Genomic DNA, 19,035 nt, shown 5'->3' with positions numbered 1-19,035 from the left:
TTTTAAGAGACTTAACTAATAAGACAAAATACGTAGTTCCTGTTTCTTTTACTTTCATTCCTTTGTATAGATCCAGATTTTTATGTGCTCTCCTATTCGTTCTGCATGAAGGACTTTTTGGTGACATTTCTTGTAGTTAATGAAGAACCTTTCAGCTCTCATAGGTCTGAAAATGTCTGCATTTTGCCTTCCCTTTTAGAAGGATCTTTGCTGTTTTTTCCTCCTGTACTTTAAGTATATTCCTCGCTTACACACACATTATTTCCAAGAGCAATTCAAGGTCATCTTCATCTTTTCCTCCGTATGCCACATATTTTGTTTTCTTCTTCTCCTCACAGCTTTAAAATGTTCTCACTATCACCGGTCGTAGGTGATGTGCTTGATTCGTCTTGGCTGCGTTTCCCTCGTGTGTCTGTGCTTGGGGGTCATGCAACTTGTTGGATCTGTGTGTTGACGGTTTCCGTCACCTTTGGGGAAAGTTTGACCGTGTGTCTTCAGATGTTCCCTGTGCTTCCCCCAGCCTCCCTCCAGGGATCCTCATTCCCTGTGTATTCCACAGCTTGACACTGTCCCACAGCTGACCGATGCCCTTCTTTCCCTTTAATCTCTCTCTCTGGCTGCTTCATCTGGAAGTGCTTCCACTGCCGTGTCTTCACGTTCACAGATCCTTTTTCTGGCAGTGCTGTTATTCTAACCCAGTGTAATTTCCATCTTAAGATGCTATGTCTTTTCTGTAGAAGTTCTGTTTGAATTTCATTTTCTATCTTCCCTGTCTGTACTCATTTTTTTTTTTTTTTTTACCAGAAAGAATATGATTATAAGCTGTTTTAATGTTCTCTGCTCATTGTAACATCTGTTTCTTTTCAGGCCCGTTTCAGTTGATTATTTTCCTGACGGGTTGTGCTTCCCTACATTTTCCCCCCCGTTTCTCAACCCCTTCTCCCCACCTGTGTCTGGGTGCTCCCGCGCTGCTGCCTTTCTGGAAACTCTCAGGGCAGGGGCTGTAGGGCTCACCCTGTTTATTTCCTGTCTCATGGGTTACTGTCCTTCACTGCCCGTCGATCAGTGTCTTGAAGACCATTGCTGTGCATATGTTCTCTTGTGTTTTTTTCTGGGGTTCCATCCAGGTAGGGGGGTAAATGCAGTCTGTGTTCATCTCGGCTGAAAGCAGGAGTCCTAATACCTATGTTTTGACTCACTGTTAGAAAGGAAGCCTACATCAAGGTTCTAGGGAAATTCACCAATTTTTTTGGTCGTGTTGAATTTTTTACATTTAGATCACTGATCCAATTGGAGTTCGTTTATTTTTTCTATTAAGGTATCACTGACATGCAGTCTTATGCTCAAGTTTCACATGAGCCACTTTATGCTTACTACGTCCCCCCTGTTATCAAGTCTCCACCACATAACCCCATTGCAGTCACTGTCCCATCAGCATAGTAAGATGCTGTAGCATCAATACTTGTCTTCTCTCTGCTAGCCTTCCTTCTCCGTGCACCCCCTATATTACGTGTGTTAGTCGTAATGCCCCTTAATCCCCTTATTCCTCCATTCCCACCCACCCTTCCCAGTCCCTTTCCCCTTGGGAACTGTTAGTCCATTCTTTAGTTCTATGAGTCTGCTGCTGATTTGTTCCTTCCGTCTTTGCTTTGTATTCATACTCCACAGATGAGTGAAATCATTTGGTACTTGTCTTTCTCCGCCTGGCTTATTTCACTGAGCATAATACCCTCCAGCTCCATCCATGTGGACATAAATGGTAGGATTTGTTTTCTTCTTATGCCTGAATGAATAATATTCCCTTGTATATATGTACCACATCTTCTTTATCCATTCATCTAGTGATGGACACTTAGGTTGCTTCCATTTCTCGGCTATTGTCAATGGTGCTATGATAAACAGAGGGATGCATATGCCTTTTCCAAACTGGGCTGCTGCATTCTTAGGGTACATTCCTAGGAGTGGAATTCTGGGGTCAAATGGTATTTCTATTTTGAGTTTTTTGAGGAACCTCCATACTGCTTTCCACAATGTCTGAACTAATTTACATTCCCCCCAGCAGTGTTAGGAGGGTTCCCCTTTTTCCCCATCCTCGCCAGCATGTGTTGTTGTTTGTCTTTTGGATGGTGATACCTGATTGTGGTTTTAATTTGCGTTTCTCTGATGATTAGCGATGTGGAGCATCTGTTCATGGGCCTGTTGGCCTTCTGAATTTCTTGTTTGGAGAAGTGTGTTTTCAGACCCTCTACCCATTTTTTGGTTGGATTATTTGCTTTTTGTTTGTTGAGGTGTGTGAGCTCTTTCTATATTTTGATTGTCAACCCCTTATGGGATATGTCATTTATGAATATATTCTCCTACAGTGCAATATGACTTTTTGTTCTATTGGTGGTGTCCTTTGCTGTACAGAAGCTTTTCAGCTTGATGTAGTCCCACTTGTTCATTTTTGCTTTTGTTTCCCTTGCCGGGGAGATATGTTCATTAAGAGGTTGCTCATGTTTATGTCCAAGAGATTTCTGCCTATGTATTTTTCTAAGAGTATTATGATTTCCTGACTTATATTCAGGTCTTTGATTCATTTCGAATTTTACTTTGTGTAGGTTTACACAATGATCCAGTTTCCCTCTCTTATATGTAGGTGTCCAGTTTTGCCTACACCAGGTATGGAAGAGGCTGTCATTTCCCCATTGTATATCCATGGCTCCTTTATCATACATTAATGACCATACATGTTTGGGTTAATATCTGAACTCTCTATTCTGTTCCACTGGTCTATGGGTCTGCTCTTGTGCCAGTACCAAATTGTCCTGATTACTGTGGCTTTGTAGTATGGCTTGAAGGTGGGAAGCGAGATCCCCCCTGCTTTGTTCTTCCTTCTCTGGATTGCTTTGGCAATTCTCGGTCTTCTGTGGTTCCCTATGACTTTTAGAACTATTCGTTCCAGTTTGTTGAAGAATGCTGTATTTCGATAGGGATGGTTCAGGGACCTGGATTGTGTGTCAAGTTCTCGGGGGTTGTCTCGTCGGGTAAAACTACAGTTATCCCAGACGTAGTCATAGACAAGGTCCAAGCTTTCCCCACCCCCCTACCACTGTGGCAGTCAGTCGTACAAGAGTTTTTGGGTGTTTTGGGCTCCTGGAGGGTGTTTATCCCGCACTTGGCACAAATTCTGAAGGCCTCATACCAGTCGGTACAAAAGGGCATCAGGTGGGACCGTGATGAGACCTGTGCAGCTGTGTTCACTGCTACTAAGCAAGCAGTCAAGGCCATTATAGTCCTTGAGTGTAATGGATTCATGAAGGCCCTGGGAGCTAGATGTTCATGTAAATGGAGATGGTTGTGGATGGGGCCTTTGGCAGTGGCTTGAGTGGACATGCCTACCTGTTGGATTCTGGTGACAATATGGAAAGGAGCAGAGATCTAGTATCCGTTAACAGAGGAGCGACTGGCTTCTGTGTGTCACGCCTTGCTGGCTATGGAGCCCATCACCAGAACAGCTCCAACCAAGGTAATAACCACGTATCCCATCGCGGGGTGGATGCGAGACTTGACCCAAAGCCAGGGAGTGGCATAGCACATACGCCTCCACTGGCCAAATAGGGGCGCAAACTTGAAGCAGCACAGCACCATCTCTGATACCCCCTTGAGTGTAGATCTTCGATGCTTATTTGGGCAAGTTACGTATATGTGTGAAAAGCAAGAATAACTTGTACTGGAGCCATTGATAGGCGAGAGTCCTTATCAGCAGGGAAAAGCCCCTATAGCTGAGGATGCTTGGTATACAGACAGCTCCTCTCATGGGCAGTCCCCGAAGTGGAGGGCTGTGACTTTCCGTCCTAGGACTAAGACAATATGTGTGTTAGAGGACGGAGAGGGATAGAGCATTCAGTGGACTGAGTCACGGGCAGTATGGCTCCCGATCACCCAGGATGATCACACCCTCCCCTCTATTTGTGTGCACTGACAGCTTGGCTGTGTGCCGGGCTTGACCTTGTTGCTGCTGACGTGGTGCCATGCCAATTGGATGGTTGGTCACTGGCCCCTTTGGGGGCAAGTGCTGTAGCAAGACCTATGGGCTTTAGTCAGACTGAGACTGTTACTGTATATCATGTGTCTGGCCATTTGCCTTTGGCATCACCAGTGAGTGATGAAGCAGACACATTATCGGCCCACATGTGTTGGCGGGATGGAAAGCCTCCCTCTGCTGTAGCCCAATGTTTGTGTCCGCGTTTGTTGCACATAGTGCAAAAGACAATGTGGGCTATTGTAATGAAGACAATTCTGTACTTGCACAAGAACAGACCCGTAGACCAATGGGACAGACTACGGATCCCTGATATAAACCCACCCATATATGATCAATTAATATCCATTAAAGGAGCCATGGATATACAATGGGGAAATGAAAGCCTCTCCAACAGCTGATGTTGGCACAAGTGTACAGCTACTCGCAAGAGAGTGTTACTGGATTATTCTTTAACCCCATACACAAAAGTAAACTTGAAATGGATTAAAGACTTGAATGTAAATCATGAAACCATAAAACTCTTCGAAGACAACATAGGCAAACATCTCCTGAACATCAGGATGAGCATCTTCTTCCTGAACGCATCTCCTCGAGCAAGGGAAACAAAAGCAAAAATGAACTCACGGGACTACATCAAACTAAAAAGTTGCTGTATGGGAAAGGACACCATCAACAGAACAAAAAGGCATCCTACAGTATGGGAGAATATATTTGTAAATGACATATCCGACAAGGGGTTAACATCCAAAATATATAAAAAACTTACACACCTCCACACCCAAAAAGCAAATAACCCAATTAAGAAATGGGCAGAGGATATGAAGAGACAGTTCTCCAAAGAAGGAATTCAGATGGCCAACAGACACATGAAAAGATGCTCCACATCACTAATCATTAGGGAAATGCAAATCCAAACTGCAATGAGATATCACCTCACACCAGTGAGGATGGCCAGCATCAAAAAGTCTAAGCACAACAAATTCCGGCAAGAATGCGGAGAAAGGGGAACCCTCCTACACTGCTGGTGGGAATGTAAGCTAGTTCAACCGTTGTGTAAAGCAATCTGTAGGTTCCTCAAAAAACTAAAAATAGAAATACCATTTGACCCAGATTCCCACTCCTTGGAATTTACCCAAAGAATACAACTTCTCAGATTCAGAAAGACATATGCACCCCTATGTTTATCACGTCACTTTTTACAGTAGCCAAGATACAGAAGCAACCTAAGTGTCCATCAGTAGATGAATGGACAAAGAAGATGTGTTACATATACACAATGGAATACTATTCGGCCATAAGAAAGAAACAAATCCTACCATTTGGAACAACGTGGATCGAGCTGGAGGACATTATGCTCAGTGAAACAAGGCAGGCGGAGAAAGACAAACGCCCAATGATTTCCCTCATTTGTGAAGTATAACAATGAAGCAAAATTGAAGGAACAAAGTAGCAGCAGAATCGGAGACTCCAAGAAGGAACCAGTGTTTACCAAAGGGGAGGGGTGTGGAAGGGCAGGTGGGGAGCGAGGGAGAAGGGGATTGAGGGGTATTATGTTTAGTACACATGGTGTGGGGTATCACGGGGAGAACAGTGTAGCACAGAGAAGGCACATAGTGGATCTGTGGCATCTTACTACACTGATGCTCAGTGACTACATTGGGGCCTGAGTGGGGACTTGATAATATGGGTAAATGTAGTAACGACATTGTTTTTTCATGTGAAACGTTCATTAAGAGTGTATATCAATCATACCTTAATAAAAATACATTTTAAAAAAAGACAAATATATTCTCCCATACTGTAGGAAGTCTTTTTGTTCTGTTGATGGTGTCCTTTCCCATACAGCAACTTTTTAGTTTGATGTAGTCCCATGAGTTCATTTTTGCTTTTGTTTCCCTTGCTCGAGGTGTAGGCCGTTGGTGGGGCTTTCCATTGACCTTTGAAGAAGTCAGCAGACCCCAGAAGGAGTGCCTGTGGGATTATGATGGGGATTATGTTGAATCCACAGCCGTTACAGGAAGAACCGTCTTCCAACTGAATCTTCGAATACGTGAACACATCACCTCTCTTCATTTATTCAAGTCTTCCTTCATTTATTCGGTAATGTTTTTTTATTTTTTATGAAGGTATCATTGGTATTCAGTGTTATGAAGGATTCACATGACCGCCATGGTGGTCACTAGATTCACCCATATTACCAAGTCCCCCCATCCACCATTGCAGTCACTGTCCGTCAGTGTAGTAAGATGCTGTAGAGTCACTGTCTTCTCTGTGCTGTACTGCCTTCCCCATGACCCCCCTCCATTATGTGTGCTAATCATAACGCCCTTTAACCCTTCCCCCTCTCCCCACCACCCCCTTTCTCAGTATGTTTTGTCGTTTTCACTGAAGTATCCCAGCGGTCCCCTCCGCATCCCCTACAGCTGAGGGAACGTTTCCCTCCCTCCGTGCTGGATGCAGCGTCCTCTCCCTAGCAACAAGGTTCCCGCCGTAGAGCGAGCGGCTCTAGGTCTGAGGAACGTGCTGTCGTAAAGCCGCGAGTGTCGTAAGCCAGGTGCGGTGCGGAGAGGCGCAGGACGTGGCTGGAGCATGGGGGCGTCTGCAGGAGGAGCAGACGGACGGCCCAGGTGTGGGCGCGGAAAGCCGACGAGCCGGCGGGTGCAGCAACGGTGAGTAGCGGAGGAGACCGGGGAACGGCGGCGTCAGGGGAAGCCGGGCAGCCGGGGCGGCCAGAGCAGGGCCGGCCAAGGGGATGGGAGCGCTCTCTGCCCGCCTCCGCTGCCGCAGCTGCCGGAGCCGCGCCGCGGCCGCTCCGCTCCGCTCTCCCTGAGGCGTCGAGCCCCTCCCCTGGTCTCTCTCCGGCTGGCCGCTCCTGCCGCCGCTGCCGCCCCCCGGGACGGTTCGCCGCCGCCGCCGCCTCCCCGGCGCTGGGCGGGCGTCCGGGACGCGGCCGGCCAGTTCTCTGGTCTGGGCGGAGCGGGTTTTGCCCACTGTTCAGCCCCTCCGTGCCGGGCCGGGCTGCGGGCTGCGGGCTGCATGTCAGCGCGCGGGTCCCGGCGGAGCGCGCCGCGGTCGGACCGGGCTGCGCCGGCGGCGGTGAGGTTGGGACCGGCCGGCGAGGCGCGCCCGCGGATGGGGGGGCGGCGGGACGGAGGCGCGGGGCCCTCAGCGGTCCCGCTCCTCGGGTCCCGGCTGGCCACGGCGAGGCGAGCCCCGGGACTGCGGTCCACGCTCCGTGGGGAGCTGGCGCGGCGGCCGGGCCCTCCGGGCACGAGCGGGCACCCACTTGCCGCCGTGGGAGACCTGGAGCTGGCGGCGAGCTGGGCGGCAGGTGCCTTTGCGGAGTTGTTACCCGGTGTCAGGGACGGGGAAGCACCACAGACAGATCCCCTCGCCCGGGAGAGCTGCTTTTCCGCGCCAGGATGGGGCTCTGCGTGGACGCCTTTTTTTCTCTTTGGTGTTTTCTGGGAAGTTGTTATCCGGCCGGAGTCGCGGAGCGCTGCTCCCGGGTAATGGAGCTTGGGTGGGGCGCTGGTCTGGGGTGGCAGGCGGGTGGGGGAGGGGGCGGACGGCCGAGGGTCGCGCGCGTCCGCTGCCGGCGTTGCAGTTGCAGTGTTTATTGATCTGTGTGAGCTGCTTGCATGTCTGCTTATCTCGGGGGCGATTCTGTGCTGTTCTCTACCTCTTGTTCAGTCAGCAGTGAAATGTCTGCTGATTGCTGTTGTCTGGACAGGTCCTGTGGCGAGAGGAGGGAGAGTTGTCCGCCCAGGGGCGACGGGCACTGGCGAGGTCCCCCGCCCGGAGACCGGGTACCTGTTTGTATAGTAATGGGCGGGAACGACCCTGCCGCCGGCTGCAGCCCAGGCTGTGTTAGGAATTTCGCGTAGGTTTCCGACCAAGCGGCTCCTTTTGGCTCCTCCGTTATTTTTATGTGTTTTTTATTTTGGTATCATTAATATACACTTACATGAGCAGCACTGTGGTTCCTAGATTGTCCCCGTTATCAAGTACCCACCACATACCCCATTACAGTCACTGTCCTGCGTTATTTTTAAAACGAGTTTTTAGGACTAGGGCAATAAAGGTGCCTATGTTGATGGGATTGCTGTACCTTCCAGTAAATTGAGGAAATGTGTGTTTGAGTGCCAACTCTCTACCGCTACCCAGGCTCCCTGGCTCCCTTTCGCCCTTGCCTCCTGGATGTGAAACTCGAGTTTCTGTACCCGTTCCTGGCAGTTTTAGGTTTTGTGTCGGATTTCCTGTCTAGAAGCAGATACCAAGATTTTAACTGGTTCATGATGTTTCCTTCCAATTGTAAACACTTACAATATATTGGGTTGACACTGAAATCACTGCTTTCATGAATGATTTTTAGTTACTCGAGTAAATATTCGCTTTTTAAATTGTTTATTTTTTATTTTGGTATCATTAGTGTACACTTACATGAGCAACACTGTGGTTACTAGATTTCCCCGTTACCAAGTCCGCACGACATACCCCATTACAGTCACTGTCTATCAGCATAGTAAGATGCTATAGAATCACTACTTGCCTTCTCTGTGCTGTACTGCCTTCCCCGTGCCCATCGCCCCAGCCCCCTGCACTATGTGTACTATTCGTAATGCCCCCTTTTCCCCTTATCCCCCGCTTCCAACCCATCCTCCCCAGGCCCTTACCTTTGGTAACTGTTGGTAGCCTTCTTGGGTTCTGATTCAGTTTTTTCTTTGTTCTTATACTCGACATATGAGTGAAATCACTTGATACTTGCCTTTCTCCGCCTGGCTTATTTCACTGAGCATAATACCCTCTAGCTCCATCCGTGTTGTTGTGAATGGTAGGATTTGTTTTCTCCTTATGGCTGACTAATATTACATTGTATATATGTACCACATCTTCTTTATCCCTTCATCTAGTGATGGACACTGAGGTTGCTTCCATATCTTGGCTATTGTAAATAATGCTGCGATAAACATAGGGGTGCATATGTCTTTTTTGGGTCTGTGATTCTGTTTTGTTAGGATAAGTTTCTAAGAGTGGAACTCCTGGATCAAATGCTATCTCTATTTTGAGTTTTTAGTTGAGCGGACGTGGTCCTGAACATTTCAACACATGGACCAGCGATGACTGGCCCGTCTGGCACCCTGGGGAGAAGGCTTGAAAGCTGGCCTCCTGCGTGTCCCTGGAGTAATAGCAGAGTTGGCCTCCAGAGATCGCGGTAGTGTACCCAATACGTCCCGGAGGTAGGAGCATCTTATGGGGAAGTTTAGGTTTATCTTTATGGCCGGTGCATGTACCTCCCGTAGCCCTATCTACTGACCCATCTGTAGCTCGCACAGGGAGGGGCGTGAAAGTCTGGTACACTAGACCAGGACGAGATCCCATTCCTGCCACTGTCCAGTCACAGGACCCCTCTCTTGCATGCATTCTACCTGATGGACAAGATTTGCCTCTGCTGCTGTCATTAAAGCAGGTATCTTACCGCCCCTAAAGTTATTTTCTTCCACAGTCCTTGTGGCCTGGTATGCGCCCCCCCGGCTGCAGCTTCCCTGTCATGACTTGTGTGTACTCCCTACCCGTTCAGCTGCTGACCGCCTGTGGAACAGGCCAGCTATGGCCTTAATGTGCATAGGAGTTTGAACCTAGCTGAATCCTCGGCTTGAGGATTACCATGATTTTGTGTTAATGGTCTGGTTACGGTGCTCCAGTTCTCTCACACGGGGGCCCTTGCAGAAGATGAGGCACGAGGAGATTGTGAGTCAAAAATTTCTGGAGGATTAGGCTGTTGGTAAAATTGCAGTATTTCCAGAATCCCTCACCTGGCCTCAGTGCATCTCCATATCAATAGGTGTTCCCAAGGGGTGGAGAGTAGAAGTAGGCCATCTCCATATCGATAGGGAATCATTTATTTATTTGGTATCATTAATCTACAATTACATGAGTAGCATTGTGGTTACTAGACTCCCCCTATCATCAAGTCCCCACCACCTACACCATTACAGTCACAGTCACTGTCCATCAGCGTAGTAAGATGCTACAGAATCGCTACGTGTCTTCTCTGTGTTGTACAGCCCTCCCCGTGCTCCCCCCTACATTATGTCTGCTAATCATAATGCCCCCTTTCCCCCCTCGTCGCTCCCTTCCCACCCATCCTCCCCAATCCCTCTCCCTTTGGTAACTCTTAGTCCATTCTTGGGTTCTGTGAGTCTGCTGTTGTTTTGTTCATTCAGTTTTTTTCTTTGTTCTGATACTTCACATATGAGTGAAATCATTTGGTACTTGTCTTTCTCCGCCTGGCTTATTTCAATGAGCATAATACCCTCTAGCCCCATCCATGTTGTTACAAATGGTAGGATTTGTTTTCTTCTTATGGCTGACTAATATTCCATTGTGGATATGTACCACATCTTCCTTATCCATTCATGTTCTGATGGACACTTAGGTTGCTTCCATTTCTTGGCTATTGTAAGTAGTGCTGTGATAAACATAGGGGTACCTATGTCTTTTTCAAACTGGGCTGCTGCATTCTTAGGTTAGATTCCTAGGAGTGGAATTCCTGGGCCAAATGGTATTTCTATGTTGAGTTTTTTGAGGAACCTCCACAATGCTTTTCGGAATGGTTGAACTAATTTACAGTCCCCCCAGCAGTGTAGGAGGGTGCCCCTTTCTCCACATCCTCACCAGCATGTGTTGTTGTTTGTCTTTTGGATGGTGGCCATCCTGACCAGTGTGAGGGGATATCTCATTGTGGTTTAAGTTCTCCTTTCTCTGACAATTAGCGATGTGGAGCATCTTTTCATGGGCCCGTTGGCCATCTGAATTTCTTCTTTGGAGAAGTGTGTGTTCAGATCCTCTGCCTATTTTTTAGTCGTGTTGTTTGCCTTTTGGTTGTTGAGGTGCATGAACTCTTTATATTTTGGCTGTCAACCCCTTATCATATATGTCATTTATGAATATATTCTCCCATACTGTAGAGATGCCTTTTTCTTCCACTGATGGTGTCCTTTGCTGTACACAAGCTTTTTACTTGGATGGAGTCCCACTTGTTCATCTTTGCTTTTGTTTCCCTTGTCCTAGGAGACATGTCCATGAAAAAGCTGCTCAGGTTTACATTCAAGAGACTTTTGCCTATGATTTACTTCTAAGAGTTTTATGGTTTCATGACTTTCATTCAGGTCTTTGATCCATTTCGAGTTTACTCTTGTGTATGGAATTAGACCGCAGTCCCATTTCCTTCTCTCTCTCTCTCTCATGTAGCTGTCCAGTTTTGCCAACACCAGCTGTGGAAGAGGCTGCCATTTCCCCATTGTATGTCCGTCGTTCCTTTATCATGTATTAATTGGCCATGTATGTGTGGGTTATATCTGCGCCCTCTATCCTGTTCCATTGATCTACAGGTCTGTTCTTGTGCCAGTATCAAATTGTCTTGATTACTGTGGCTGTGTAGTAGAACTTGAAGTTGGGGAGCATAACCCTCATCTCCCCCCGCTTTATTCTTCCTTCTTAGGATTGCTTTGGCTATTCGGGGTCTTTTGTTGTTCCTTATGACTTTTAGAACTATTTTTTCCATTTTGTTGAAGAATGCTGTCGGTATTTTGATAGGGATGATTCAGGGACCTGGTTTGTGTGCCAAGTTCTTGTGGGTTGTCTGGTCGGGTAAAACTATAGTTATCCCAGACGTCCAGGCTTACCCCACCCCTACCACTGTGGCAGTCAGTCGTGCAAGAGTCTTTGGGTGTTTTGGGCTCCTGGAGGGTGTTTATCCCGCACTTTCTGAAGGCCTCATAGCAGTCGGTACAAAAGGGCATCAGGTGGGACCGTGATGAGACCTGTGCAGCTGTGTTCACTGCTACTAAGCAAGCAGTCAAGGCCGTTATAGTCCTTGAGTGTAATGGATTCACGAAGGCCCTGGGAGCTAGATGTTCATGTAAACGGAGATGATTATGGATGGGGCCTTTGGCAGTGGCTTAAGTGGACATGCCAACCTGTTGGATTCTGGTCACAATTATGGAAAGGAGCAGAGGTCTGGTAGCCATTAACAGAGGAGCGACTGGCTTCTGTGTATCACGCCTTGCTGGCTATGGAGCCCATCACCGGAACAGCCCCGACCAAGGTAATAACCGCCTATCCCTTCGCGGGGTGGGTGTGAGACTGGACCCAAACGTCAGGGAGTGGCATGGCACAGACGCCTCCGCTGGCCAAATGGGGGCGCAAACTTGCAGCAGCATAGCACCATCGCCGTTATCTCCTTGAGTGGAGATCTCCAGTGCTTATTTGGGCAAGTGACGTATATGAGTGGCAAGCAAGAAGAACTTGCCCGTGAGCCATTGGTAGGCGAGAGTCCTTATCAGCAGGGAGAAGCCCCTATACCTGAAGATGCTTGGTATACACAGGGCTCCTCTCGTGGGCAGCCCCCGAAGTGGAGGGCTGTGACTTTCTGTCCTAGGACTAAGACAATATGGGTGTTAGAGGACGGAGAGGGGTAGAGCATTCAGTGGACTGAGTGACGGGCAGTATGGCTCCCGATCACCCAGGATGATCACGCCCTCCCCTCTGGTTGTGTGCAGGGGTCATACCTGCATGTGTCTTCGGCCTGTGGCTGGGAGCGGAGTCAGCGTCTGGAAGGGTGACTTCCTAAGTCGACACAACGAGGTGCTCTGTCTACACCCGAGGATCCAGACTTCCCTTCTTTCGGGCCGGTGCAACCAGGCCTCCGGGGTCCCGGGAGCGCTCACACAGCAAGCAGGCTGCGGTCTCGCCTCCACACCGGGAGCTCTGGGTCAAACGCTTGGATCTGGAAGGCAGGTGGCTCTGGCCTCAGGTGGCCCCTCCTTCCTCGCCCAGCCTCCAGATCCCACGATCCCGTGTTCCCCCCACTGCCGTCCGGCACCCCCGCCCCCAGATCCCAGCTGCTCACGCACCTCCTCACACTCTTCCCGGGAGACCCAGGCCCTCCAGCCCATGGACTGGGCGAATTGGACTCGCCGTTGGTGGAAGAGGAGACGCCGGGCACGGTTGTTCCCGTAGAGGAGCCAAAGGATGGCCTGCTTGGGGCCCTCGTCGTCCTCCTCCATGTCGTTGGCCAGGTAGCTGGGGAGAGACATCGGGCTGCTGGTCAGCAGCAAGATGGGAAGGATCCCCAGCCGAGGTCAGCTTCCAAGGAGAGGCCCAGGCTGATCTTCACAGAGGACCTACGGGAGCCCTACCAGCGCCACACGGGGCCACGCAGTCATCAAGAAGCCACTGCGGGGCAGGGACCTGAAGGGCACCTCTCACACCTGGATGCTGAAGACAAAGGCCCTCGGGGAGGCCTGAGGGCGAGCAGGGCAGCTTCCATGCAATGTCCCCATCATCTGCCCTGTGCCCTTCAAACCGGCTGTATGTGCACACCCTGCGGCTCCCTGCGGAGGCGTCCAGAGGGCAGGAACTGACTAGCCGGTTTCTGTAGTCATAGCTTCCCTCCCACGGGGCTCAGGCTGGAGGATGGGTGCCACGTGCCCTTCTCAAGGCTCTCCTCCCAGCCCTCCTAGTCCCTGGCACGGAATGCAGTCTACAAGATTTCACTGGATGGATGGATGGATGCTTTTATCTCACAGTCAAATGCCATACCGATCGCCTCATGGACTCAGTGTAACTTAAACGTTTGCAACGCAAAGTAGCGTGCTGAGGGCTTTGTGAACATGCGGATATTTTGACAAGACCTGCCTGCAGCGGTGTCTGGTCTGATGGTTTGGAGAAGGGGAGGGGGGTGACAGGAAGTAACTATTACCCAGAACGTGACATGGCACTAGGATTTTAGCTGATGTGCTACTGGGGGACCACAGTTAGGGGGCCAGGGGAGGCGTGGTAACAGTCGTGCTCTTTGCACCGACTTTAAGGAGTGGTCGTTTTCTTCCAATATATATGTGTGTGAAAGACACCTACAAGTCAGAAGACACAATGTGAACACAGAGGGAAGGGATTTCAGACGGAGCATTGGAACAAAGCAGTGCAATATGAGGACCATAAGCAAGTGTGATGCTGACTGTGGGGACGGCTGAGTTCAGACTGAGAAGGCTGGCCCCGGCTTAGAACCCCCTTAGCTGGTGACATTGCTGAGGAGGGGCGGGGAGCATTAGAAATGTGTTCTCGGAGGATTTGGGGCACGTAAAGCCTTGTAGGAAGCACGGGTGGGGAGTGCCTACGCTCGGTCTGTGTCACATGACGAGGGCCTGCACTGTGGCGTCTGCCTGGGAACCCAGAGGACGACGGTCCACTCGATGTGGACTCGGGCAGGTGAGCGGCCGAGGCTTTGGAGGCGGTGCGGTCTCAAGCCTGGCCACGTGGGGACAGCGTGGTGCCCATTCTGTCCCTCCTCTTAGGAGGGTTTTATGTGGTCCTTCGTTTGTTCCCGTGTTTTAAGTGGTGTTAGGGTTGTCTGTCTCCACAGACAGCAGTATAGAAACCGCTCTGTTATAATCCTGTCCTTCGCATACCAAAGTGAACGGTACACGTGGAGTGAGAAAGCAAATAGATGCAACGTCAGAGTCCCACACCCCTCCCTCCGCCCTCCCGGAGGACTGAACGTTGACGGCCGGCCACTGACAGCAATACTCACAGAGCTATGAAGAAGTGAATTGTCTGGTACTGCCAGGAGGGGAGGCCAGCCCGGCTGAAATACGCTATGACCATGGCCAGGAGATACTGAGGGAGAGGAGAACGCCACAGGAGAGCGGTCACATCCCAGAAGAAGAAGGACGGAGGGGTGAGGGAGGGGGAGGCTGGGGGCAGACCCCGCCCGTGCGGGGAGAGGGACTTTAGGATGCTCCTGGATGGCAGGCTTTGCCGGTGTGACGCCGGGTATCTAGGACAGCTGCCATCAGAAGGGTCTTTGATAAGCTAGCACAAAGGGGAGTCCCCAGGGCTGAGGCGACAAGGGACTTGCCAGTCACAACCAAAGGGGCGGACCCCAGGGGAGTGGGGGTGGGGGCAGGGCTGCCCATTCACACGCAAGGAGCCTCCAGGCCCCGCAAAGGGCAGTGTGGACAAGGCACCGAGTTGGAGAGGGAGGCGAGACTGTGGGTTCAGAAGGCATCCCTCCAGCCCCCCAGGGTAGATGCTGGAGAGAGAACACATGTCAGTGGACAAAGTTACCTTGTCAGATACCCTCAGATTTTTGTCCCAGGCCAGGAATCTTTTAACAACAGGGTCCCCTGGGAAGAGAGGCACAGGTTAGACGGACAGCCGGAGCAGGGCTGAGCAGTGAGCAGCCGTGCCTCCTGACGGGACCTTTCGGGGTGGGGAGGCCGAGGTGCACTCATTGGGCCAGAAAGATGGTGCCAGCCTTCTTTGGTGGCTGGGGGTGCGGGGGCAGGTGTCAGTAGGTGATGTGCACAGGTCTGATCCTACAGAAGGTGGTGCTCCATCACCGTGCAGGAAGGCATCGTCTCCCTTGACGGTCACATCAGCGCGCCCAATGGCCTGTCAGCACCCCGCACGCTGACGGAGGCATTTAGATATGAAAGCCTCAGGGGTGCAGTGGAAGCAGAGCTTTCGTGTGCCGAGTGCAGACTGCTTCTGCCTCTGGCCTAATCCTCCCTCATTTCTAAGTGTTCCCGGAGGAGTCCTCTGGGAGCAGAGAGGTCACCAACTGGCAGGGAATTCTTTTCCATTGGAAAAGCATAGTCGCTGGAAGTTTCTCTCAAGGGGAATGGGCTCAGGGTTCCCCCTACCAAGCAGCCTTTTGAAGGCCTCATGGTGCTCGGGCAGCACTGGGGACACCCGCCGTCGCTTCAGCCTCATCTTGAGGCCGCACAGCATGTCCGGGACCCAGGCGTCCTCCTCGCCCTGGGCTGCCTCCTCCGACTCCTCCTGGAGAGCGGCCGACCTCGCCCGCTTCCCGCGCCGGCCGGAGTCCGCTGGCATTGGGCTGCTGTGTGCCTGGGCTGCTGGGCAAAGAAACCAGGCGACAGCGTCCAGCTGTTGTCTTTGGGATTCGTCCCTCGGTCCCCGTGTCCCCTCCCACTCCACTCCAACTACCCCCAAAAGACAAGCTGCCCCCAGTGTCTCTGCTGTCGCAGACCGTGGCCGCCTCCCCAGCCATCTCTCCATCCTTCTCCTTTACTGGCAGCCATTTCTAAGTGACCCCGGAGGAGTCCTCTGGGAGCAGAGAGGTCACCAACTGGCAGGGAATTCTTTTCCATTGGAAAAGCATAGTCGCTGGAAGTTTCTCTCAAGGGGAATGGGCTCAGGGTTCCCCCTACCAAGCAGCCTTTTGAAGGCCTCGTGGTGCTCGGGCAGCACCGGGGACACCCGCCGTTGCTTCAGCCTCATCTTGAGGCCGCACAGCCTGTCCACGACCCAGGCTTCCGCCTTGCCCGGGGCTGCCTCCTCCTCCGACTCCTCCTGGAGAGCGGCCGACCTCTCCCGCTTCCCGCGCCGGCCGCAGCCCTCTGGCAGAGGGCTGCTGTGTGCCTGGGCTGCTGGGCAAAGAAACCAGGCGACAGCGTCCAGCTGTTGTCTTTGGGATTCATCCCTTGGGGTCCCTGATTCCCCTCCCACACCACTCCAAGTACCCCCAAAAGACAAGCTGCCCCCAGTGCCTCTGCTGTCGCAGACCGTGGCCTTGTCCCCACGCCTACACCCTCGCCCTCCAGTCCCTGGCCTTCTGAGTCTCTCCTTCCTGCGCACAAGGCCCCCCTGGGTAGGCCTTCCTGCCGTCGGCACCCCCTCCTCAAGCCCCTCGTCCCTCCGCTGCCTCACCTGGCGGCCCTGATCTTTCTGCCCCCAGCATCACCTCCGGCGGGTGCCCGGAGGGGCCGGGCCGGGGCCTCTGGCTCACGGCCTGGGAACTCGGTGGAACGCTGGCCATGATTTGTCCCCAACTCCTGCCCTCTCCGGGACCAGACCCTGTCCAAACTCCTCCTGTGGATTCTCACTGAACGTGAGCCCGTTATCCCTACTCCAGGCTGAGGAGACGCTAGGAGTGGAGAAAGCTCTGCGAAGATGCTTCTGGCTACCTGTGCTGCCAAGCACCTGCCAACCAGGAGGGTCGGAACCCTCGTGAGGTCATAGGTTGCTGCAACCTAGCAACCAGTTTGAAGGAAAAACAGGCAACTGCCAGTCCAATCCGAACAGGGGCAAACAATGTCTCCTGCCACTGGCCCAAGGTCTGACCATCCGCCAAGATGATCCTCGAGCCGTCCAGGTCACCTTTCAGCCCTCCCCCCCAGATGACGTGTCCTCTCCACTCTCCACTTGACACACGGGTGGACTCTCGCCCTCTGTCACGTTCTCCTACAGAGCATGTCTAGTGAGTGGCTAGGAAATTCAGGGTAAGCAGAAACAGTCAGCCCTACAAGAGTGACGTAGGTATGTAAGAAAGATCCCAGGTACATTGACTTGGACTCAAAAGTTAACTTTAAAGCACTTGGCAGAACAGAGCTCTTGTGCTCAGTGTTCACTGACACTAGGTTCAGGATTCTGTACAGAGGGACGCATCCTCACCCCTCAGGCACCTCTGAGCCCAAGAGAACATTTTGAGGACCCGGAATCAGAGACTGTGGTATCCGTGCTCACGCCCACTTCAAATGGTGCCTACAATTTCAGCAAGTGTATGGATTTCCCAGAGCCTGCCCCTCAATGCCAATGAAGAAAGTCTATTCTCTGTATAAAACTTCTGATCGTGTGTATCAGCTTGAGCCAGATGTGTCACCATCTCTTGTGTATCCTATGAATAAAATGTCACATGCACAAAAAGACTTAGTGGGAAAACGTCCAATTCAGGACACAGGAGGATGTTTTGTGAAGGTGGGGGCGCACGCGGGCACAGACGCAGCCCGGACATCAGCCACTTGAAGGCCTGCCGTAAGCCAGGCGGCTCCCCCTGAGCTCCAGGCCTCTACTTTTCACCCGGGCATCTGAATCTCGTGTTTTCTTTTTCAGTATTTACTGTGGTAAAATAACATAAAATTTACCACTTGAGCCATTTTTGAGGGGATAGTTCTGCGGCACTGAGCACTTTGAAATTTTGCAGCTGCCCCCTACTGTCCCATCTCCAAATCGACACTGCGCACCCGTTAAAGACCACCTGCCCAGTCTAGTCTCCCTTCCGGTCCCTGGCAACCACCATCCTCCCCTCTGTCTCTATGGCTTTGGCTCTTCTGGGTCCCTCATTTAAGTGGAATGCTACAAAAGTGGTGTGTGCGTGTATGCGGCTTATTTCATTCAGCACACAATTGTGGACAGCTTTCCTAATGACAACCCTGAATTCATCGCAATGTGTGGCTTCTTCTTGGTGCCTATGTAAGCCAAGGGCCTGCTGCCTAAGGAAAACTTGGTGCATGTGATTTTTCCAGACACCAAAACACTGTGATCCAAGTTGTGGTTTGTGTATTTCGCCTTGCAGTTCCTCCGGTTTTTTGATTCATGTTTATTGTTAGGTATGTAAACACTGAAGACTGTTGTATCCTCTTGGTTAATTAACCACTTTGTCGTTGAGAAATGGCCTGTTTTGTCCCTGTTAGTATTCTGACATGGACTTTCTCTGGCATTTATAGAGCCTCCCCAGACTTCTTTGGGCATGCTGAATCTTTTTCCATCCTTTTACTTTTTAGTTTGCATCTTTCTCTTTAAAGTGATTTTCTTTTTTTAATGTTTAAGGATATTATTTATTTCTTCTTAGGTAATTATTTTTTATTGAAGGGTAGTTGACACACAGTATTACATTAGTTTCAGGTGTACAACACAGTGATTCAACATTTCTATACATGATAATTCTAGGCACCAGCTATCACCATACCAAGTTGTTACAATATTTTGACTATATTCCTTATGCTATACATTACATCCCGGTTACTTATTTATTTTTTTGTGTGAGGGCATCTCTCATATTTATTGATCAAATGGTCGTTAACAACAATAAAATTCTGTATAGGGGAGTCAATGCTCAATGCACAATCATTAATCCACCCCAAGCCTAATTTTCGTCAGTCTGCAGTCTTCTGAAGCATAACGAACAAGTTCTTACATGC

The 19,035-nt window shown here is 50.7% G+C and overlaps 1 protein-coding gene and 2 long non-coding RNA genes across 3 annotated transcripts in view; 2 read left to right on the top strand and 1 right to left on the bottom strand.

Annotated features, from left to right (window-relative positions):
* Positions 1 to 19,035, bottom strand: part of LOC118929734 (uncharacterized) — a 289,885-nt gene that overhangs the window by 51,183 nt on the left and 219,667 nt on the right.
* The window catches only part of LOC130679201 (uncharacterized), a 138,377-nt gene continuing 125,644 nt past the window's right edge, over positions 6,303 to 19,035 (top strand). Inside the window, exon 1 of the long non-coding RNA XR_008992279.1 lies at positions 6,303 to 6,696. This is a non-coding gene — a long non-coding RNA (uncharacterized LOC130679201). The remainder of the gene's footprint in view (positions 6,697 to 19,035) is intronic.
* On the top strand, positions 8,053 to 14,720 carry LOC130679204 (uncharacterized). The gene is made up of 3 exons (XR_008992282.1): positions 8,053 to 9,267; positions 12,046 to 12,137; positions 12,592 to 14,720. It is a non-coding gene; the product is annotated as an uncharacterized LOC130679204 (long non-coding RNA).

Source organism: Manis pentadactyla, chromosome 10, assembly GCF_030020395.1.
Source record: "Manis pentadactyla isolate mManPen7 chromosome 10, mManPen7.hap1, whole genome shotgun sequence".
Lineage (NCBI taxonomy): Eukaryota > Metazoa > Chordata > Mammalia > Pholidota > Manidae > Manis > Manis pentadactyla.
This window is presented reverse-complemented; position numbering and strand designations above follow the sequence as displayed.